Raw genomic sequence first — 21,653 nt, forward strand, 5'->3', positions numbered from 1 at the left:
TGCCTCCGGTTTGACTTGCCTGAGCTTGTCAAGAGGTACCAGCTGGGGGACAATTCCCTGTTTGTGCCAGTGGTCGATGAGTGTATTTTCACTTCGGTCGCCCTGGGGGGGGAGTCTCGGCTTCCTCCGGTGCAGTTCCGGCTGCCAGGTAAGGGCGCTTAGTGCCACCGTTTGCCCTCGCGGGCGCCCCCCTGCTGCAGGCTTACCGGACCTACAAGGAGGTTTACCGGAATGCCATGCAGCAGGTGCGGGTGGTCATCCACAAGGCCTACCTCTGCTCGATTCAGAGGTCGGCCCTGGAGACTGAGGGGAATGCTGGGGACGTTTCTCCGCATGTCGTTCTCTTACGCCAACTATCCGAAGTTCAGGCCCACCTAGCGCGCGACTCCTTGTGGTCAGCGGTGTCTACGGTGATGTGCGCAGTCATGGGGATGCTCAAGCTGTGGCTGTCAACGTCTTGCTACACGGCAGCTACACAGCAGGCCTTGCTGGCCCTTCCCTTCCGTCTGGGAGCGTTGTTTCCTGGGGCACAGCAGGTCATATGGGAGGCTGCCGCTGCAGCTACCTCCTTCAAGGATTCTAAGGCCTTGTTGGAGCACCCGCAGGCTTCTCGCCCCCCATGCTCCTGTTCCGGCTTCCTCCCCCTGGGGTGCAGCCTACACCCGAGTCTGCCGGCTGGCTTCGGCTGCTGGGCAGGGGTTGGCGGAGGAGCCGTCCCACCAAGGGTAAGGGCAAGGAGCAGTCCTCTTCGTCTGGCTCCCAGCCTTTTCGCCAGCGTGGGAGGGTGCTTTCCACCGTCAGTGTCGGCCATCTACCACTGTGGAAGCGTGGCCCGCCAGACTTCACCGGTCAGGGTGGGTATACTGCGAGACGAAGTTCAGGCTTTGCTGGACAAGTCCGCTATAGAGCGCATACCACCGGGCGAGGAACAGGCGGGATTTTATTCCACGTACTTCCTCGTTCCCAAGAAAGATGGCGGGTTCCGTCCCATTTTCAACCTCAAGGGGTTGAATCGCATGCTAGAGGTTCCATCCTTCAAGATGGAGACACTTCGCTCGGTGATCTCCTCTGTTCAGCCCGGCGATTGGCTCACATCAATCGACCTAAAGGATGCGTATCTACATGTGCCCATTCATCCATCGTTCAAGCAGTACCTCCGGTTCTCTGACGACGGGATGAATTACCAATTCACGGTGCTCCCCTTCGGCATATCCACTGCCCCCAGGGTGTTCACCAAGCTCATTTTAGTGCCAGCTACCCTCGCTCGATCGCAAGAAAGGCGTTGTTACCCTTACCTCGACGACTGGTTGCTCAGCCAGCGAGCCTAGATTCTACTCACACAGTGATAGACATTCTAGTTCGACTGGGGTGGATCATCAACCTCAAGAAATCCGACCTGGTACCCACCCAGGACTTGGTTTTTCTTGGGGCGCGGTTCCAAACTCACAAGGATCTTGTCTCCTTGTCGCCCGACCGGGTCACCAGAGTACGGGAGATGGTGTCTTCGTTCCTCTCCCAGCCCCAGGCACCAGCACGGACTTGGCTCCGTCTACTGGGCCATATGGCGGCGACTATCTCTGTAGTGTGGCGGGCGCGGTTGAGGATGCGTCCTATACAGCAAGCTTTGGCGAGTCTGGGCTCACTCGGAGGACCTGGAGCGGAGTCTCACAGTCCCCGGGTGGTTGTCTCCTCACCTTCAGTGGTGGACCAATGTCGGGAATCTCTCCAAGGGGGTCCCTTTGGAAATCCTGACGCCAGCTCTTACAGTTCAAACCGATGCGTCCCTCACGGGCTGAGGGGGTGTTCTGGGCAGTCTCTTGGTGTCCGGACTCTGGTCCGAAGCTGAAGCCCGCCTTCACATCAACGTGTCGGAACTGAGAGCTGTGCGGTTGGTTTCTGAGCGCTTCCGGGAGCATGTCCAGGGCCAGGTGGTTCGTCTTCAGTTGGACAACCGTACGGCCATGACGTACATCCTGAAGCAAGGCGGCATGGTGTCCCTAGCGCTCCTTCGGGAGATGTGGGACTTTCTCCTCTAGTGCGACCAGTGCGACTGTTAGGTACTCCCTGTTTATCTCCCGGGGCTGGAGAACGTGCAAGCAGACGCTCTCTCTCGTCGGATCCTGGCCTCGCACGAGTGGATGCTCGACTGGCAGATATTCAGAGTTATTGCCCAGTTGTACGGATCGTTCCAGGTGGATCTGTTTGCGTCCGGCGGGACGAATCCGATACCCGTGTTCTGCTCTCGAATACCGTACCAGAGTGCGTTGGCTTCCGATGCCTTCCTGCTGGATTGGATAGGCAAAGTGCTCTGGTCGTTCCCGCCGTTACCACTCATTCCCCAGGTCCTCTCCCAGGTGTCCACCCAGCCAGCTCGGCTGCTTCTGCTACTGGCACCGCTATGGCCGTCACAGAGCTGGTTTCCGGTAATTCTCAGGTTTCTGGCTCAGCCTCCTGTTCTATTACCTTTGCGACCGGACATTCTCACTCAGAACGGCGCGCCATACCCCAATCCAAGGATTCAGTGGGTGGCTTGGCCTCTGTCAGGTCTAGCCTCGAAGCACGCGGAATTCCTGCAGCAGTTGCAGACACAATTCTGGCTTCGAGGCGGGATTCGACAAACGTTCAGTATAAGGATAGGTGGTCCCGCTATGCGCGCTGGTGTTCAGATAGGGGGATTGCAGATCCCTTTTCTGCGGATTTAGTCCGTGTATTGGAGTTTTGCAAGCTCGTTTGGAAGAAGGCCTCGCAGCTTCGACCATTCGTGGCTACTCCACCACTATTTCCACTTTTCACACCCCTGACGATGGTGCTCTTCTGGGGCAGCACCCTCTCGTACAGCGATTTTTAGCTGGCGCGGAACCAGCCCACCTTGGGATTTGTCAATTGTGCTAGATTGGCTGTCCAGTCCTACGTTCTCACGTCTATCGGCTATTTCCATTCAGTTGTTAACATGGAAGGCTGTATTTCTGGTGGCGGTAACATCTGGGCGTAGGGTTGGCGACTTACATGCTATGTCGTCAGACCCGGCAGCTGACTCTGTTCCATTCAGATCGTGTCAGTATTCGCCTCCCAGATACTTTACCGCCCGAAGGTCGATCACGCTTTCCATGTGACGGCTCCTATCGAACTTCCTACTCTTACCCAGCCTTCCACATCGGGGACCTCTCCTATGAGCACTCACCCGTTGGATGTCCGAAAGACTCTCAAGGTCTATATCAAACGAACACAAGAGATCCGTACGGGTACCCATCTGTTCTGCTGTTACGGTGGCGGGAAGGCTGGGGTGCCGGCGAGCAAACAGACCCTGTCTCGCTGGCTTGTATCGGTCATTTGTGCTGCCTATCAGTAGCCACGTCAAATGCTTTTGCATCGGCACTACCCATTGAAGAGATATGCTCTGCCGCTATTTGGAGCCGGCCTAGCACTTTTATCAGGCAATATCAGCTCGATACATTCACGTGATCGTGCGCGCTTTGGCCGTTCTGTTCTCTCCAGTGGACAGTGTCCTGCCACCCTGACTGAGTCTTGGTTATCTGGTTTAGTTGACGCTGCGTTCAATTGTGTTTTATTGATATGTTCGTGCTGGGTGTATTACCTCCTTTCGATTCTCTCCGGAGATTATGGGCGGTAGTGAGTGTTTTTTCCCCCCTACGGTGCTCTCTGATAGACCATGAGGTGGGTGGGGTTGTTTACATTCGCACTTTGTGCGTTCTCATTATGCTTAACCTGCGAGGTCGACTCTGAGTACCTTTCCTCCCTGTCGGTTACCCTCCCATCATGCCTCTCGCGGAAGCTCAAAACAGGACATGTGACAGGTGAGTGATTGTGGCGTCTGTTACATTATTCTTATTAAGCTATTTGTGTGTGCCGACAGAATTCTCCTCCCTGGCCTCCGGTCTTTGGGAGTCTGTGTTTATGCATATATGCAAGGACGATCTCTATGGAAAAGAATTAACCAAACCTGAAGAGGTTTTCAATTCTTTGAAGAGAGTCGTCCTTGGGGTGGCGTCTCCCGCTAATTCTGTTCACATTTATTCAGCAGAAGGAATGATGATACGGGCCTAGGGGATTACCTGGTTGGCTGCGCATGCGTAACGGGAGGCAACTCGACGAGGTTGGGGCCGTATAATAGATAGAAAAGATTTTATTTATTGTACAATATTTTTATTAAAACATTGATACAACTGTCACAGGACATTTTCAGCGCAGAAAATGCATATATGTACCCAAAGGACGACTCTCTTCAAAGAATTGAAAACCTCTTCAGGTTTGGTTAATTTCCCCAACCGTCTTCGAAAAAAACAGAGTCCAGGCTGGGCACGTGCTTTATGGGTGGACGGACCAATGCTGGGGCTGCTGCGTTCGGGTGTTGTGTTCTTTGGAACACGGGCACAGGAGTTTCCAGTACCATTCTGAGAAGAGCTCAGCAATAAGTATGAGTCAGGTTAAGGTAAAAGTGTTATATATGTAACTATAAGCGTATTTTGAGACTCTTTCATACAGTGTCTTTCATACTTTAAATATGATTTTAAGTTTCAAAACAGACCTAATTATAACGTAAACATTCCCTCTGGATTATGGTAGCCTTATTCCTGTGGATTCACAGAATACATACAGAAAATCAAAAATTTAACAGTAAGTCATAGCTATTCCTAGTGGTATACCTAATCTACCCCTGAGTTATCTCCCTTGATCCTGACGTCTCTGTATTGTTCTCCTAAAACCCTTCATAATTTTTCTGTATAATCCACACGCATGACGTGCAGAGAATCGAATGAAATTTTCATTTCAAATCAAGCCTTCAATTCTTCATATAGGTCAGTTACAAATCGCATTCCATTTAGTATTCAATTGCATTGCTGTTTTGCATTTATATTATATATATTTCCAACGTATTTAGGATCTGAAGTTTTTCCGCCCTTTTTGATTGACAAGTATGGCGCAGAGCAAATGTTTACAATGTCAGAAATTCATGGCGGATGTTGATCCCCACTCTGTGTGCTTCCTGTTATAAAGGCTTACCTTGCTCAATATCGGATCGATTTTGTGTCAGGAAATGTCGGAAGAAGATTGGTTGTTGATGGACAAATCCCGTTCCTTAGTTAGGAAGCGTAAACATTCATCGACATCAGAATGCTTACTTTCATACAGACCCTGAAGCAAATATATCCAAGAAAGGCCACGCAAGTCTAGCAAATGTGGCAAGTCTAGATTTCCTCAGCGTCAGGGTCTGTATGACAATTTCTGAAAATGAAGAAAGTCTCAGGGCTCCTTTTCATTATATTTTATCTTTTTTTACTATGAATTTTTTTCAGTAAAATATGTTCATTTCAGAGACTAGTTGTGAGTCTACAGAATGCTCTAAGTCGGAGAAAGTTCAGGGATCTCCGCCTTTATCCATAAAATCTAAACCGTAGTCTCGTTCTAGATCTAAATAAAAAACCTCTGCCCATGGGCCAGTTGGATATAGCTGCGTTCTCAGAACTTTTGGCGGGATTTAAATCCGATATCCAGGCGGCCATGGATAAATCTGTACGGGATATGGAGATGAGGAATGACGAAAAATTTGATTGCCTGTCAAAACATTTGGAAGATCCTGTATTACCCGGCAAGATGGCAGACAGCCGTAGGGGCTTGGTGATCGATGGCAAGAGCCGGGAGCCAAAGTCCCTTCCTACGGAAACCAGGGGTGCAATGACTGGGAAGGCCGGCTAGAATGCCCTGGCGTACGTAGGAGGCCGGTCCCCTCCGGTGGGGCGGCTGCGGGACTGTCACGGACTGGAAACTGTGCCAAGTGCACGGGATTCCTGTTCCGGCTTGAGCCATGCCACCGGGTCGGCGGCTATTAACAATGGGCCTGTCAACCCAGCAACCGAGAGCCACGGGCCTGCTATCTTTTCCATGGTGGGACTAGGCAGCAGGACTTTCACGGGCTTGATACCGTGCCGGGTGCACGGGATTCCCGTCCCGGATTGAGCCATGATACCGGATAGGCGGCTATTGACAACGGCTTGTCAGCCCAGCAACCCGACAGCCACGGGCCTAGACTAACAACTAGTCTCTGAAATGAACATATGAAAAAATTCATAGTAAAAAAAAAAATATAATGAAAAGTAGCCCTGGCTTTCTTTTGATATATTTGCTTCAGGGTCTGTATGACAGACTACCACGGGCCTAGCGGTTTGATCAGAGAATATGGCCACAGAACTGCAGGCGTATACTGACACGGATAATCCGTCCTTGAACCCGTTGGTGTCTGACTTGGCCGATCTGGTCACTTCATCAGTATATCCCTTTTCACAACCGGAGTTCACTATTGTGAGAGGGTTTGCTGACAGTACTAACTATGGATGTTTTCGGAAGAGGATTTCTCGCCGGGTTGAATTTTTATGGAGAAGTTGGAACTATTATATGGTCTTTGGGTGAAATAATAACCGCCAAGCGAGTGGTTCGCTGTGATAACCACCTTGAGGGAACCGAGAGGTGGTTATCAAAGCGAATCACAAGCTTAAGGTTGTTATTTCACATATACCACAAGGTCAAAAACATTCTTATTCTAGTTGTAATATTATTAACTGCAATGTGCAGATATAATAAAATAAAATACTGAATGGTTTTGTAATCATTTATGGAAGATGTTTCCAATAAAACCATTGAGGTAGAGGCATCGGGCTGTCAACCCCGATCTGCCAAGGGAAAAGTTCTTCTCGAGGTGCGATACCGGGAATAAGGTGAGGCGAAGCCGAGCCTTGCTCCCGGTATGGAACCGAGAGTTGGTCAGATAACACACACGCACACGTTCAGGTGCAACGCAGCACAGCCAGGTGAGAAAATAGCACAATATTACATGATGGTTTCTTACTAAACAACTTTTTCCCTGATCGATAATAAAACGTCCGATTTCAGATCCTGTTGGGTACAGAGGTTTCAGGACCATGTGTCTTATGTTTTGTGCACTTATCCCAATTTCGACTTATTTAATCTGTAATGGTAAGGTTATTTTTTTTAGTAGAAATTAGGCTTGTTTTAGGGTAGGGACAGGTTAGGCATAGGCTGGGCTAAAAATAGCACACCAGGCTTAGCCTTCAGTGGGCTGGTCCATTTAGCTCTTGAGGGGTAAGGACCCACTAGGCAAGTGCATCTCATGAGCAGAGGGATCAGTCCACTGAACTTTTCTTTTGTAGGCATTTATTTGGTAATTTTCAGAGCATGGTTTTTATTGGGTAAGAGTTATAGGTTAGGGGTATAAAAGGGCAGACTATTTTTTCCTCTGCACTCTGGGGTTTTACAGAGACAAGAAAGGTGAGAAATTCACTATTGTTTCTGTAGATTAGGCAAACAGTTTTAAGTTTCATAAGTTTTAGTTTAAAGAAGAAATACAGTTTTGGTTAGATAATGTTAGGTAGTTAATTTTTGTTTTATTTTGCAGGGAACATTATTTTGGGGAATTAAGTTGGGATAAGGGGCAATAGTATAGGTATATTTAATAGGGTTATCACTTTTCACAGGATCCTTGGAGGCATTATTATTTTTGTTGTGTATTTAACTTAGTTTATTGTTGATTTTATTATATATATGAATTGAGTTGGAAATAAATTTATTTGATTTGCAAAAAGCTCGTGTTTGTTTGTCATTATGACTTTAAACCCATGAATCCTGCGGACCTGAGGACCGGAAACAGCATCCTCCTGTTACAAATCATTTGTCGTTCTCATTTGAATCCAAACGGACTATAAGTGTGCGAAATACGTTCCTGCACCAGAATCTCGTGCAAGTCGAGCTCTAAACAATCTCTTGCAATGTAAAACCACGTGATTTAAACTGCCATTACAGCAAATTAATTGCGACAAGGAGATGCTCTTGACTTCTCAGCAAGCTGCGACGATTCTGTTCCAGGCCGGAGTGGATTTTTAAGCAAACTGGCCATCTGGTAAGTATCGTGCCCTACATAGTATTTGTCTGTATCTGTATTTGTACTCCGAAAAGCTATACTCATTACCGCATATCTAGCGGTTCCTTTTACAAAAACATTAGGATATTGGTAGTCATATTAAGCAAGTTAAATTCACAGATAATGAAGTAAGTAGTAGATATAATGACAGTCCGAGATCAAGTCCAACAAAAGCCTCTGCAAAGCTTTATTTCACAAATAAAGCTTTTGTCAGGCCCTTAGATCTCGCCCCAGTATATCTACTACTTTTGAACCCCAAGTTAACTTCCCGGCTCCACGTGGCACTATTGTGCCGCTATGTCGCGTTGACAGGAGGTAACATTGTACCATATGGTATGATCAATAATTCCTCTCTAACGAACCCTCTCCCTGGGCCATCTCTCAAGTAGTACAAGTTCGGCTCGTCGGCTTTGATGTCCACTTTATCTATATTGTAAGTTTTGACCGGATCGGATCGGTGGCTCGCTTACGACTATCACCCTCGTGTTCCCCCGGCTGGTATAGGTACCTCACGAGGGCCCTATCTGGTATCTGTTTCTCCTTCCCACGCAATGGCGCAGCCTACTCTGCCACTATTGATTTTAGTTTGATAGCGTCGGCTGGTTTCTTGCCGGTGAGACGGGTGATTTCTTGGTTGATGGCCGACACCGCCTGAGGTAGCCGCGCTACCCATTCAGTCGATCGTTTCCCCGGGTTGGTCATCTCTCTTGCATACTGATGCCCGAATAAGCGCTCTGCCAAAGTCCGATTGAATCTCTCAACTATGGCTTGCTGCGATGGGCTCCGGCCGTGCCACGCCTGACCTTGGTATTGTGTTTGTCTAGCAGGTGTGACACGACACCCATGAACTCCCGCCCGGGGTCAACTTGCAGCTCTGTGGGCCACGTCAGCGGACTGCACTTGTATATGCGTTCGAATCTGCGGGCTACCTGGGCCGAGTCTTTTGCGGTTAAGGGTTCGGCTTCCTTGTAGCAACTGGCCACGTCCACGACGGTTAAGGCATACTTGTACCTCTATCGTGGGGTAGGAATAGGAGGTCGGCCTGGTGAACACTATTGGGTATGTTAATACCGAACTTCCTTCTAGGCACGTAGCGTGGTGCCGGTAAATAGATCTGCCACAAGGCTTGTTTTTCAAGCCACGCTTTGGCCTCGTTTGGGGGTACTCGCGCCATTTAAGCCAGCTTATGTACGGCGCTCCTTTCCAGTACCCACGCGCGCTGTAGTAAATAGCCTCAAACTTTCTCTGGTTCCGTGACATCCCGATATATACACCTATGTTCTTGGTTCAATTTTCTCATGCCCGTACGCGTACGTGTTGATACCATCAATAGCTATCCAACGCTTAGTGTCCATCGGCGACAGGGACGTCTTGTTTATAGTCAGTCCGTATATCCTATGCCCATCACTTCTAAGCGTGTTCATTTTATGTCTAAAGGTACGGGTCTTGAACAGGGCTTCCTTGAATCTGGCGTGTTTGATGTGTTGTTTCACCACGTACTTCTTAACACCCTTCGCCTTCCGGATCTCACCATTGTCGGCCTTCAGGATGGAGTACATCTTGGGTCTCAAGCCTATGTACTCGGCTATGGGCGTGCCAGCACACTCGTCCTTCATCTTACGTAGGACCTTTTTATTTACCGTACTGTGTATGGCATGGTCCTTGGGGTAGTTGCTGGTGTCATACAAATCAAGGCGTTTTTTTCATGTCCTCGTACACGTCCTCAGCAGGGAATCCGTGTCAGTGTACAGCACTTCACACCTGTCGCCGTACTGTTTTTTCAGTTCGTTGTAGTAAAAGTCGTACATCAGGTGTTTGGATAAATCGAGGATGCTCATCCCCACATAAACAGGCCGGTTGAATTTGATGTGGCTTTTCTTCATGTGTAGGGCAACCAGGTCGTCGGTGAATATCTTGCTCCGGTTGAATGCCGGGCTGGCTATCAGTCTCCTGAGCTTGTCTTCCTCATTCGACCGAACCAGCTTCACGGTCACACGTTTCCTCAGGTTCTCCATAGTCTTACCGAACACCGAGTTGTTCATGAGCTTGTAGAGGTTTTTCTCAAAGTCACTGGTGGCCAGCTTTCGCAGGTCTGTGTTCATTCTGATGTAAGGCTCCATCCAGGGGCTCTGGTTGAGCACGAGCACACTGTGTATTTTGGTCAGCCTCATACCCAACGACAGGTACAGCTGTAGGTTGCGATAGTGAACCACTAGTTTTTCAACGTCTGCCACCCGCCCACCTAACAAGTTATGTTGGTACTCAGACATCCAGTCGCGGTTAACCCTCATACGTTCGGGGGCCAGGGGGTAGCTGTTGTGTGATGTGTGTAATGCCTTGGGGTATTCCAAGTCCACCTCGAGGATATAGCCTTTGTTCGAATCTGGCGCGATGCTCATAACATCGATCTCGTGCGATGCCCATTCAAACCCCCCTGTGGGTAGATACTAGCTCATGGCCCAGCCATACAGGTTGTTGGCGTCGAGGTAGAGAATATGATTGGTTGGCTTGCTCGGGTCGTAGCTCTTGTATTGATTATTTGCTTTCGCGTATCGTTTGGTTGCCATGGAAATCCCACCTCGCAAGCCTTTCTCAATGAATAGGTGCATGTCGTAATCGGTGAGCAATTCCAACTTAACTCCGGTCTTTTTCAGCAATGCATCCCACGACAGACCTGGGCTGGTGTAGTACCATGCGGGGTCGAGTTGGTACTGCTTAAAACACGTCCGCCTAAACGTCTCAAACACGTCAGCTAGCAGCAGTACATCTGTCCTCAAGTACAGGTCGTGGTAGTCACCCAGATTCTTACAGCCAAGTTTATTCCATACGTTAATAGCGTGTGAGTAATCGTCTTGGGTGATTGTCGAGTCTGTCAGGTTGCTGTAAAATTCTCTGATGGGGGGTAGTCGGGTCTCAGCAAACTTGGCCCAGCCATCCATGTACTCGTATGGGTACACACCCTTCCTCATGAGCAGGGGTCGAGTCTCGGCGTCGGTGTATCGGTTGGTGATGGGGAAGGTATCAGGCCATTCAAGCTGAAGGAGATGTATCTCTCCATGTTGTTGGGGATGCACGTCAGGTTGCCGTCGACTTTCGCGATGGCCTGCATGGTCAAGTGAGAGTCGTACCCTCTAAAGTTGTGGAAGACCACGGGGATGTTTATTGTCTTGGGGGTGATTCTAAGCTTGAGGTTACACATGCTGTGAGCGGCGCCTCTATACTTACCGGTGACGTGGCAGTGATCTCTCACCGAATCACCGTTCAGTGGGCTATCACACACGTGACAGTGAGTTCTGCAGGCGTGAGCTAGCCGTTCGGCTTGAGTCATACGCATGGGAGCAACTGTGTATAGTGCATTCCTAATACTTTTCTCTTCCTTCTGCAAACACTTTAGAAACTTTTCAGCCGCGTCGGGACCCCTGTACACCACGGGAGCTTTCGTTTCCCCATCACATCGGACGACCACGTATCCAAACCCACAGGCCTCGTGCACCTGTGTTTTTTGTGTGTTGGGGGTACCCCCAGCCTCAACTTGTTTGACCAAGGCTTCGAAGTCGGCGTAGATGACATAAGGCACGGACATCTGATTCTTGTGGTTGGGGAATGTTAGGATATTGTCGCCTTCCTTAGGCATGTCAACTCGTATGGCCGTCTGCCCCACACCTTGGCAATCCCCCCGGTGTGATTCCAGCAGGTCAGGTCAGCTGAAACCGTGCAGGCATCGTACACAAAAGTGTTTTTTCCCGTCGTGTTTCGACTGGTCGTGCAACAGCCTGCTGAGGTGTTTTATCCATGTGTAGTGATACTTATCTCCTCGCTGGATCATGAATATATTGATAACGCGGCGACCCCCTTCCCCCAACAGTTGGGGTTTCCCCAACATTGGGCTGACCCTGTGCACGATCGTTGTTACCTTCGTGCCCAAAGACGTTTATGGCTATATCATTCTGTTTTTCTATTTTAGTGATCTGAGATATGGGGGTGGGTTCGGATATATCATCCCAGTTGAGCCCATCGTCTTGGGGATAACTAGAAGGTCTGTTCGAATTTGTGTCAGCTGGAAACAAGGCTGACCTGATAGCTAACCTCATGGAGTCGTCTCCTCTATTCTTGATGTTGACTATGGCCTGTTTTGCTTTGTAGTAGGGGGGCAAGTCTAGGTACGACCCGCCTCTGAATGGCACGTAGTTAGCTATGTCTATATAGACATTATCGATTTTTATCCATGACCCACCGGGACCCCATGTGTGTGTAGCGTTCTAGGTATTCTCGTATCTGCTGAAAACTGATATCGATTGACTCTTCTATAGTCTCGGTATGAGTCATGACTTCTTGTTTACCTCGGAAGTAAGGCTGAACGTACTCAGTGACCCCAGTGGGGGTCCCCCCCCCCACGCCCTGCTGTTTATCGAGTGACATTTTCACTGTGATTTGAAACTTTATACTTCCCAAATCGTTTAGTTCCTCATTGACTTTATCAGCGATTAGAGGCTTGATATCGGCAATGTCTATGTTCCTATCAACATGCATGCGCCAGCCTCTCAAAGAGTTACCTACAGCGCGCTCAGTTCGCATGAACTTTAGGTCAATAGCTCTATTCTGCTGTAATAGTTCTACAAGCTGTGGTTTCCTCATACGGGAATAACCTACTAAACCCAAAACGCGTGCCTCTTGTTTCAATTGTTTTACAGTGTGGGGCTTTGCTACGGGGTCGTGTAATAATAATGCGACTAACCCGGCTCTCCCCAGGCGGGTGTGGGCGTCTCGGGGTATAAAAGTTTAGTAAATACAAAAGTTTCATAGTGGGTGGGGTTGGTTAGGTAGTTGGGTGGGCGGCTGACGTAGTACCTACCTTTGTAGTCACATATGTAGAAGCCTAGGCCCATGCGGACTTCGTGGCCGGGGAGACAGGACGATGTCACGCTTCCTGCATGCTCCGCCATCTGGAGGGGCAGAGATGTAAGGAGCGTGCGCATTGGCCGAAATCTGGATTTCCCCAGTCACGTGGCCCGATGTCGACTATATAGGCCTACCCTAGGTAGGGAATCGTCGGTCGTCCGATACCCGCATCAGGTAAGTGTCTAGCGACTTCGAGTCTTGCATCAAGACCAGGTTAAGTTTCCACGTATTGTTTGTTGTTTTAGGGATGTCGTGTTAATTTAGTGATATCTTGGGAAGGGGGAGAAATAGCATAGGCATGAGTAGGTTTTGTTTTGTTGTTTTCGGGGGTAGGTATTAGGGGGTGGACATAGACCAAAGTTAAACTGTATTTAAGTAGGATTTAGGTAGGTAGATATACGTAGGATTATTTAGACTAATATGTTTTTTTTCCAATAAACAAGAATGGAAACCTAATATTCTTTTGTTCTGACTTTAATTGAGTTGAATTGGGAGGACCCGCCAGGAACCATTCACACAGAACTTGTAGACAAGATGTACTGACCACGTAAAGAGACCAATTATCAAACACAACGCAAACCATTTTACTTCAGTAACCAACCGACACTTGTCACACATATACAACGTTCTGCTGTCACTGGGCGTCTCTTTTACATCACTCACGCGCTAGGCACCTATTACACGGGAATAACCCGTCAACCCTAGCTCTTTTGCTCGGAGTTTTAGTTGTTTTACCGTGGAAGGGGGTTGAAGGTTAAGTAATCTCAACAATGCTGGTTTGGTCATTCGAGAATAACCAATTACACCCCGCTGTCTCGCGATCTGCTTGAGCTCCCGAGTAGTAGACATTGTGTACATACCTAAGTATATCAATCTCTAATTGGGCCGCCGCCAAGGGAGGTAACTCTTCCAACCTTGATAAAAAAATAGAGGCGCTATAAAATCCTTAGTAAATATCTAGATAGACCTTATCAATTATACCCTCGACCCACCCGGAACATGCGCAGCATAGTAGCGTGTTTTGTATTATTTGCAACGAGTCGTCAACAAGTATATCTATCTCTCCATGCACATCTACTCGTCCACCATCAAAGTAATTCCAAGTGTGCCCAGCCCACGGTACATCAAACCCTACTTTCACCATGATTGTAAATAAGCACCCCTTATATAGTTCGCTAACAATCATGGGTTTGAGGGCACTGATATCTATACTTTCCCCACATCCATCTGCCAGCTTCTCAGGCAACGACTTTCCCTGGGCTCAACTTCCACGAACATTGTTATACCTAGGCGTGCACAGTCTCTAATTGGGCCACTGGCAAAGGGAGGTAACTCCTCCAGCCTTACACTGCTATCCTGAGGAGGCGCCTACGTTCTTTTCTGTAGTCTTTTTTCTTCTCGTAGATAAGATGTCTGACTACGTTTGCTCTGTGAGCTTTGCATAGGCAGTAGTGACCTTTCATCCCGACACCACACACAGAACATGTGTAGTTGATACTCTTTATATGAAAACAACAGTACCCCTCAGTCCTGCAGCTCCTACCACAGGCCTTGGTCTTCCCCATAAGTATGTATTCGCATCGGTACGGGGCGGGTCTCATCTTTAGTATACTTATATGAGCACTTAGTCTAATTGTTTTGCAACCAACAGTCGCTGCTAGACCCAGCGTGATAAAGATCAATTCCCAGTCCATTTGCCCCGGGGATGGTGTGTAGTACTGAGCGAGTGTGGGCTTAGGAGGGAGTTGTTCTAGCTGTTTACCGGTTAGCAGGTATAATTCTCTCGCCGCGTCGTCGACATCATGGAATGTTTTAACGGCATGGTTCTCACCCTGAGTTGTTTTCGCGTACTCAGATTGCGATGCTTGTAATTTCTCCACAGCTTTGTCGTGGCGCTTACGCTCAGCTTGTATCTCAGCCGCGTGTGACTCCCGTAGTTTTGAGAAGAGGAAATTACTCCCGGAAAATGCCAACCATCATGGCGATCGTAGCCATCCTATATATAGTTACATTTACTTCAAAATATTTTCCGGTAGGATCCCTTGTTTTACTAGGATATCCTTGGTGGCCATCGCCATACCCAGGTTCATTATGAGCATGCCCATATCCTGCATGTTGAAATCTAGCTTGATAGTCGGTTGTTTAAGCACCATTTTGGTCAACCGAGCGTACCCTACAGCTAGACTGGCGACCACGGTGTCGTGGTATGCATCGTTGACGAACGTTTTCCCCTCAGACATTATGTATATGATATAAAAATATATATTTATAACATGATATGTGGGTTGACCTCTAATTGTGGGGAAGGGATACCCTCCATGGGTGGTTGTTTATTATATAACCATGAGATAGCCACGGCAGCAGTTGCGCCTGCAATCAACAGGAGTGGAGCCCGGCTCCACGTGGTACTCTTAGACCACCTTTTTCTACCGGCGGCGACTCTCTTAGGGTTCTTCTGCCTGGTGACTGTAGGGTTCACCTCCATGGGGGTCTCCCAAACGTTGGGGTCTCCTCTGAAGGGGTCACCTCCAGTTGGGGTGGGTTCACCTCCTGTGTCATTTCTTGGGCAGCATCCATCTTGTATACTATTATTATTATTTTTCCCCTCCTTAAATTGGCAATGCTTTGCTGTGATAATTGCCGCCGTCACCGGGGCTAAAAACATACCATATTTGTGGTACAGCACGCAGCTGATAGAGCTCAAGGCGTGTTCAATAAAAGGGTCTTTCTCAAGGTCTTCCCATAGGTAAAGTCGGCGTTCCTGGGGAATGGGAAGGAAGTACGACGCTATACAAGTGTATATCTTGGTCATAGCCGATCCTATAGTCTTTGTCATCTCTGCCCCGAGTCTAGCCTCGTATCTAGCGTACAGCTTATCGATTTCTTCGGCTGACGTTTTGTGAATTTTATCGGGAGTGTAGTCCCCAAAGTAATGTTTGGCTTTGCCACCAACAGCCAGCGCCACCAGTCTCTCTCACTTATCATCGTCCCCTCGCTTATCATCGTCCCCTCGCTTATCCCCCTCCAACAGTTCTAGCAATTCATCACACTCCAACTTATAATGTTATAAGTAAGTTTTAGTTTTAATAATATAATACCCGATGCAGGCGAAATATAACGAGATAAAGGTTAAGTTGCACACGGCTAGCACTTCAAAAACACCTATCGCTTTCCCTATAGAACTGTAACAATTAATTGCTAAGCTTTGCTAAGCATTTGCTAAGCATTGCTAATCTTTGCTAAGCTAAAACACCCTATAGGCCATGGGTTGGTCGGTCTTGAGCACGAGCTTAGCATGTTTAGTTTCAGCGAGCTGTTTCTTTACCCGTTCCCGTTCTAGTTTGCTCATCACATCGTTCTCTCTCAAACACTCCTCGAACGAATCCCTGTCCTTGCAGTGGAATAAGGCCACCCATCGCGTCTGCTCCCTAAGGTCTTTCAACACCGAGTTGAACTTCTGCATTAGTACCCAGATGCTGTGCTTTGCGTGCCGGCCGGAGAAGGCCAGGTACGATAGCATGTCTCTTTTTTGTTATCTCACGATTAGCGCTGCAGTCGTCCAGTATGAACAGCGTCGACTCCCCCTTGAATTTGTTGTGATAAGCTTTCAACCAGTCCTGCAGACGTGTTCCCGGTTCGACTCTGTGTACGTCTGGGTCCGTCATCACCCAAGGTCTTTCCGTGTACGTTCTATTCATGTGCAGAATAGGGCACATGATAACGATGTTATCGAACACATCCCGGTAGTACCGCTCCAACATATCCAGCACGAAAATGGTCTTCCCACAGCCCGTCTGCCCGCACACTATAGCGCAGTGTGGGTCACGGGGCAAATCAATACCGCCAGCAGGCAGTGGCCTGCCGCCAGGCAAATCAATAAATGGCTTGCACGAATCTCCCATTGTCTATATTAAGTTGCGCGTCCATAATAACGTACAGATATAATTTCAACTTGCCCGTGGGTTTAGTGTCTTCTTGGTAATCTGGATTGTTATACCCTCGCTGCCGTTGTTTATGCAGTTTATCGTCATCCGTAGCGCGTACTTGGTGGTCAGGTATTCACTGATCTGCACGGAGGATATGTCCAGGTCTTTGGTTATGTATGGGTGTTGTTTGATAGCCAGTAGCTTTTTTATCTCATCCCACTGCTGGTATGCCCTCATACCATGACTGAACAGCTGGTTGGGAACGCCCTCGATGGTCACATCCACCTTTTCAATCTCGGGGTTGAAAAACTTCTCGCTGTCCCTTCGGAACGGCTCGTAATCCTCCACGGGGACGACCAGGATACCTTTCATCGATCGCGCCGGCAAGTTCAGGTTGATATTCCACGCAGTGTCGCTCTTATCCTGCACAACCGATCTATGCCTCAGTATGCGGTCGTACAGGATGGCCACCTTCACCGAGTACTGGTTTCGAACCTGCCTGGCCAGCTCCGGGCTAGTGACCATGTCGAACTCCAGAGAGATGTTGTCTTGGTGTAACTGGCTTCATCACCGTTCGGCGTACGCACTACTTTGCTGTAGTCGTTAAACGTGAGCTCGTATTCAAGCCTATCCCCAAGCGCGGCCTGGTAAAACGGCGCGTGTTCCCTGAGCAACTCGAAGTCGAGCGGCACGCAGAACCTGTTCCCGTACGCTTGGGCGATGGCCTTTTCACCGTCCGTGATCTTGTCTAGCTGGTTTGCCGTGAAGCCGTATCCCACTCGCAACCGGGTCGATTTGCTGATACCTTGGTACACGTCATTGACGCGTTCTCCCTCGCTTTTCCAGAGGTCCCCGTAGCAGTGAAAGACGTCGCTGTCGTCGATGCTCAACACCTCGTTACTGCTGATCTTGATGGTGGTTTTCTTGATGATGGCTCGACCTACGTTCTGCACTAGCTCGCGTTTGTCGTTGTCGGAGGTCAACGTGAGGTTGAACGTCAGTCGAACCGTGCCTGGTACGATAAGGTCATTCTCACCCAGGTTTGGGAATCTAACCAGCAGCGTTTGGTTCTGGTCTATCTTGCTGGGATTGTTGTTAATGGTCACCGACTGGCTCACGGCTCTGACGCCTAGAGGCTCTCTTGATCTTCGGAAAGGATCTAGTTTCCTACCATACATTGTTATATAGATAAAATATAAAAGTTTAATATAAATAATGGCTGAAAGCGGTCATGAGTACATCCCGATGGATGATATGTGGGATGATAGTGCCCAGGCGTTCGACGAGGAGGAAACCTCGTTTGGGAGCAACCCCTTAAGTGCTGAACTTGTACAGCCGGCCGTCGACGATTATTACGACGCAGTTGAAAAGAGACAACATCAAGCCGTTGGGGGCGAGATTATGCCAAGTTGCCCATCGATAAGAAGGGCACGCTGTGATTGAAGGCTCACCCGGGGGTCGATATCATGAAAAAAGACCGGAAAGGACCGTTTGCTTTGTCAACACTCACCAGTCGCCCTGGTGGGAGTCGACTGATTCCTCTATGAACTAGGCTTCATAGATTACAGTGGCGCACGGCCTAAGCTTCCCCCGAAGGTCGTCCAAGATCTGCAAGCAGCCAGGCCCGAACCCAGTAATACCGGGGACGTACCCCAACGTGCTAAAGAAACATCAGACAGTCTCGAAAAAATATTGGCCACGTACCATGTCAACCCCTTGCTGGGCCTCGAATTTACCCTGAGGGAACAGAGGCCTAGACGAAGCCTTGAAACATGTACGCGGAGAACTCGTGAACAACATGGGGAAACTGAATGAAGTCGATGAGCACATCGCTCGCGAGAAAATAAAACTCACCGAAACGGAGGACGATGATATGAAACGTCGTCTCGAGGAGAGAATAAACTTGGAAGACGAGAGACGGACTCGGTTGGAATCCGTTTCCTCGAACCGGGAAGCCCTCCGATCCCAGATCAGTCGTATACGGGAAACCATCGATCGAGTCCTAAGTGAGGACACCACGCTAGCTGACAGGATCCGAATCCTCTTCCGAGAGCAAGGGATTACTATCGCCAGCATTCTGACTGCATTGGGCTTCATCATATCAACCCTGGTGGTGTCACTGAGTGGGGGTACCCCCACACCCCCAAGTGGTGGCACACCCACTGGTGGCGTCAGAGACTGGATAAAAAAACACCTGAAATCCCTCGGAGAGGCCCTGGCTAAACAGGCTGGTAAGGCCGCTGAAGCTCTGCCCGGCATCCTGGGTAGCATCGTCTCGTGGTTGCTGAGTGCTCTGGCTAAAACTGCCACGTCAAAACGGTCAAAACCTGTGGGCAGCCATCATTGCCGTGGTGGGCTGGTGTACGTAGTGGCTAAGGAATTTTTAACCAAACGAGTCCCAAACCGACTGCTACCCCGCCAACCACCAGCGCTGTTTTACGGTCAATGTGCTGCTGATTGGATTGTGGGGGTTGGGGTTGTGGGGGTGTTGGTTGAACCCTAGGCTCTGGGGGTGGCGCCACTATACCCATCGCACCAGTATGTGTGGGTGGTGGGACGTGGAGGGGTGTTAACATTGGGGTTGACGCCCAACTTTTGGTCTGCCGTGGCTATGACTATTTCGTTGTTGTAACCCACCACTTTTTTTACTCTCAGTTGCATATCACTCGGAGCCATGTACAGTCCCACGTCGAACACGTAGTCGACTTTCGACCGGGCGCATTCCAACACGTCTTGGTAGCATTTGATGGCACTCGGTACATCAACTGGAGCATTGATAGCAACCCCAACGTTAACAACGAACTGTTCCTGAGCGTCGTAAGCAGTCCCCTTACCGAGGATGTTGGAAAGCGTTTGCGTCTGCGCACCCAACAGTGCCCACACGTACGTTCGAATCGACTCGTTCAATCTGGTTACACCGGCATGAGTGAACCCTCTCGACGTGTCCAGCATGAACATTTTCCAATCGTCCGTTGGTCCCTGCTCAAACCTCCAAACACGGTAATCCTTGCTGTTGTCGAAAGCCATGTAACGGTCATCCCACTCGTTTGTTGTAAGGTGATGATACGAGTTGTACCCCCATTCTTTCATCTTCTCGCTGGCTTCCATGAGGAGCATGTTGTGAACGATGGGGATACCCAACCCATGGTTCGGCCCTGGCAAACGCCAATCCGTCTTCGGGTTTATTTCGAATTCGTTGCAAATACGTTCGTAGGCCCGTCTATCGTACTGGTTGTTAACTGCTTCCCATGCCTTGTCCTGTGGGAGTGGAGCGCTGATCTCATTGAGGATACGCCTGACCTGGTAGTACACGTGAAACATGAACACAGACTGACTCAGCGGTCCCCGCCGAGTGTCCGTCAATGTCACACCACACCCCGTTGTAACGCACCACACAGCGAAGTTGAGTTGATTCTGCCAGAACTGCATCGGGTTGTTGAACCAAGCATGAACTACCCTAGCGTTAGTCACCAAAAACCTATACTGGCCGAACACATCTATAAACTGGGCGCCGAAATACATCCCAGCAGCGACCACAGTCTTCATGTGTGGGAAATCTATGTCCAGTTTAGGGTAAAACACTCCCGGGGAGTAAAACACTCCTTTGTCCATTTTTAAAGTATAATATAATGAGTATATATACTCTAACATGTACGTAAAACTTCTAGGAATAACGAGCGGTGAGGCCGTTCAGCTGATACACGCGATCGATAACACGTCGGGTCAACTAGAAGTCGCACTCTGCGATATCACCTACCTACCGCGATGGACTAACATAAACATCAAACAACAAGCTGTTCGTCAGTTGAGCCCGCAACCAGATAACTGACGGCTACTACAGTGTGTGCTCGCTAAGCGACGAGGTCTTCAAACCCTTGGGAGCCAAACTCAAGATGAACGACTCAAACAACAGTGGTGTTAATCAACAACGGAAGAAACCATTGAGGCTCGGCCGACCATTGGCGAGGACACTGGGTATGCCGCCGGACGAGATAAAACCAACAACTACCGTCACAGGCACGAAGTTACCCGACCTAGTACCGTACCGAGAGCTGTGCGTTCATCTCGGTCAGTTGAGCACAACGGACAACATTCAAGGGGGTCACCCTTCCACGATACTGAGAGCCGTACCCATGAAAACGGAGAAATACAACGACGGTAGAACGGAGTCGTTTTCACCGCGGCAGTATAAGAGGTTAACTCGGGGTAACATCCCTGAGCTGATAATATCGGTGTTAGATATAAATCATAATCCTGTGAATATATGGATGCCTCAGCATAACGCTGCACATAAAATGACTAGCGCACAAGGCCCCGGAATGAGGTTGAAAAAATGCATCAATGCAGGGATCTCCGACCTCGGGGACACACGCGGATTCGACGACCCAGGAGTAGATGGTAAACTGTACGCCTTGCAACTGAAAAACAACATTTACAAACACGTTGAAGTCCCCTCCATCGGTAGAACCCTAGGTGACATAGTAGAAGTCTCAGGAGCGGCCCTCAACACTCGGTTTGATCTAGTCCGTATCGGTGACGATAGATGGGCGGTATCCCAATCGTTCGGAGGCAAACTGTTCGACTTAGAAGATGTTGATAGCACGACCGTCGCCTGAAACAAACCATATACGCTCGTCTTCACCGACGATGACAAGTGGGTGTTGTTGCCCGCTAAAGTCAACTGGTTTCTCAACATTAGGCTTGGCTCCCGCTACGTGTTCACAGAGAACAAAGACAACTACCTAAACAAAGTCGTGAACAACGGAACCCTGCTCGTAGCTTACGTCCCGGCGCAGAGACGTAGCGTAGTCATCAGCCCAGTCACCAGTATGGCAGCCCACATGGTATCGAGTAAACTGGGAGTGCAAGACGGAGCA

The 21,653-nt window shown here is 49.0% G+C and overlaps 1 long non-coding RNA gene across 2 annotated transcripts in view; it reads left to right on the top strand.

The window, feature by feature from the left end:
• The window catches only part of LOC124272347, a 29,156-nt gene that overhangs the window by 4,489 nt on the left and 3,014 nt on the right, over window positions 1-21,653 (top strand). Inside the window, exon 1 of one of the 2 annotated variants that reach the window (XR_006897307.1) lies at window positions 7,879-7,930. The exons of the other annotated variant lie outside the window; for it this stretch is intronic. This is a non-coding gene — a long non-coding RNA (uncharacterized LOC124272347). Of the gene's footprint in view, window positions 1-7,878; window positions 7,931-21,653 lie in introns of those variants that run through there. 2 annotated transcript variants of the gene reach the window in all.

The sequence above is a fragment of the Haliotis rubra genome, unplaced genomic scaffold (genome assembly GCF_003918875.1).
Source record: "Haliotis rubra isolate DU_JTF1 unplaced genomic scaffold, ASM391887v1 Scf169, whole genome shotgun sequence".
In the NCBI taxonomy this organism is placed as follows: domain Eukaryota; kingdom Metazoa; phylum Mollusca; class Gastropoda; order Lepetellida; family Haliotidae; genus Haliotis; species Haliotis rubra.